Below are 3,194 nucleotides of genomic sequence, written 5' to 3' on the forward strand. Positions count from 1 at the left end.
AAAAAAAAAAAAAAAAAAAACATAAACTATGAAAACTAACTCAAGAAGAAATAGGAAATCTGAATAAAGCTATAACAAGTAAAGAGGTTAATTAATAATTTAAAAGTTTCCAACAAAGTAAAGCCTAGATCCAAATGGCTTCACTATTAAATTCTACCATTTAAAGAAAAATTAACCGATAACTTCAGCAAAGTTTGAGGTACAAAATCAATGTACAAAAATTCAGATACGAGAAATCCAAAAAATATCTGTGAGATACTATACAAAACAAACATCATCAGGGCATATAGTCATGACACTTTCCAAGGTCAAAACTAAAGAAAAAATTTTAAAGCCAGCTAGAGAAAAAGGTCAGCTCATGTACAAAGGGAACCTCGTCAGGCTAACAGCAGACTTTTCAACAGAAACCTTACAAGCCAGGAGAGATTGGGGGCCTATTTTTCAGCATTCTTAAAGAAAAAAAGAATGAAACTGGACTCCTACCTTTCACCATATACAAAAATTAACTCAAAGAGGATTAATAATTTAAATGTAAGATCTCAATCTATAAGAATCCTAGCAAACCTAGAAAATGCCATTCTGAACATCAAACTTGGAAAAGAATTTATGACTAAGTCCTCAAAAGCAATTGCAACAAAAATAAAAACTGGTAAGTAGGACCTAAATAAACTAAAGCGCTTCTACACAGAAATAGAAACTATACACAGAGTAAAAAGACAACATACAGAATGGGAGAATGTATTTGCAAAATATTCATCTGACAAAGGTCTAATATCCAGAGTTTATAGGGAATTTAAACAATTCACCAAGCGAAAAAAAAACAAATAACTTCATTGAAAAAGCACAACCGGGCATGGTGGCTCACACCTGTAATCCTAGCACTTTGGGAGGCCAAGGCGGGCATATCACCTGAGGTCGGGAGTTCGAGACCAGCCTGACCAACATGGAGAAACCCTGTCTCTACTAAAAATACGAAAAATTAGCTGCGTGTCTTGGCACATGCCTGTAATCCTAGCTACTTAGGAGCTGAGGTAGGAAAATTGCTTGAACCCGGGAGGCGGAGGTTGTGGAGAGCCAAGATAGTGCCATTGCACCCCAGCCTGGGCAACAAGAGTGAAACTATGTCTCAAAAAAAAAAAAGAGGCAAAGGACATGAACAGACACCTCGGAAAAGAAGACATATATGCAGCCAACAAACATATGAAAAACACTCTACATCACTAATCATCAGAGAAATGCAAATCAAAACTGCAATTACATAGCATCTCACACCAGTCAGAATGGCAATTACTAAGAAATCGAAAAATAACAGATGCTAACAAGACTACAGAGAAAGGGGGATGCTTAGACACTGTTGATGGGAATATATTAATAGATTATTTCGACCACTGTAGAAAGCAGTTTGACGATTTCTCAAAGAACTTAAAACAGCATTACTCTTCAACCTAAAAATCCCATTACTAAGTGTATATCCAAAGAAAAATAATTCATTCTACCAAGAAGATACATGTACTCGTATGGTAACCACAACACTATACACAATAGCAAAGGCATGGAATCAACCCAGGAGGCAATCAGTGGTGGACTGGATAAAGAAAATGTGGTACATATACACCATGAAATACTACGGAACCACAAGAAGGAACAAGATCATGTCCATTGCAATAACATGGATGTACCTGGAGGCCGTTATCCTAAGTGAATTAATGCAGGAACAGAAACCCAAACACTGCATGTTCTCATTTATAAGTGGGATCCAAACATTGGGTACATGTGGACATAAAGATGGCCACAATAGACACTGGGGACTCCTGGAGGGGATGGAGAGCGAAGGGAGGAAGGGCTAAAAACCTATCTAGAAGTACTTTGCTCACTATCCGGGTGATAGGACCATTCAGACCTCAAACCTCAGCATCACAAACTATACCCATGTAACAAACCTTTACACATACCCCTGAATCTAAAATAAAAGTTGAAATTATTAAAATAATAAGACTAATAATTCAATTTAAAATGAGCAAAGGATGTGAACAGACCCTTCTCCAAACAAGATATGCAAAAGCAAATAAAACAAGCAATGAAAAGATGTTCAACATCACTAGTTATTAAGGAAGTGCAAATCAAACCATAAGAGGTTTTACAATTTATCCTCGTGATTTATCTTCTTTACCCTTCAATGATATATACTCAAAAAGACAGACAACAACAAGTGCTGGTAAAGATGTAAAGAAATTAGAACTCTCATTCATTGTTGTTGGGAAGAGAAAGCCAGTGAAGACTGTTTTGAACAGAGTTTGGCAACTTGTCAGAAAGGTTAAACATAAAAAGATTACCATATTACCCACCAATTTTCTTCCTTGGTATATATTCAAGATAACTAAAAATGTATGTGTACCCAACAATGTGTCACAAATGTTCACAGCAGGATTATTCAAAAGTGGAAGCAATCCAAATGTCCAAGTGATTACCAGATAAAAAGAATGTGTTATATTCTTCCAATGGAATGTATTTAGCTATATAAGGTAGCGAATTACTGATACAAACTACAACATTATGACCCTTGAAAATGTTATGCCAAGTGAAAGAAGCCAGTCACAAAAGACCATATTTTATATGATTCCATTTATATGGAATGAGCAGGATAGGCAAATCTACACAGACAGAATAGAAAGTAGATTAGAGGTTGCCTAGGGCTGGGAGAGGTTGTAGCTATGGAAAGAAGGGATTGACTGCTAATGCATAAGGAGCTTCTTTTCAAGGTGATGAAAATATTCTAAACTTAGATCTTAGTGATAGTTGCACAATGACGTGAATATACTGAAACCCACTAAACTGTGCACTTTGAATGGATGAATTTGATGGAATGTGAATTGTATCTCAATAAAGAATTTTTAAAACCATCAAAGGAATAAGTTCTAATGTTCAATAGCAGGGTAGGGTGACTATAATTAACAACCATATATTGTGTATTTCAAAATAGCTAGCAGAGAGGACTGGAGACGTTCCCAACACATAGAAATGATAAATGATAACAGTGATGGATAACCTAAATACTCCGACTTGATCATTACACATTCTATGCATAGAACAAAATATCACATGTATCCCATCAATATATACAAACATTATGTATTGGTAAATAAATAAATAAAATTTTAAAAACAAAAAAAAGAAAAGAACAAGAATTCACTACA

This window comes from Colobus angolensis, unplaced genomic scaffold (assembly GCF_000951035.1).
Source record: "Colobus angolensis palliatus isolate OR3802 unplaced genomic scaffold, Cang.pa_1.0 Scaffold214, whole genome shotgun sequence".
Lineage (NCBI taxonomy): Eukaryota > Metazoa > Chordata > Mammalia > Primates > Cercopithecidae > Colobus > Colobus angolensis.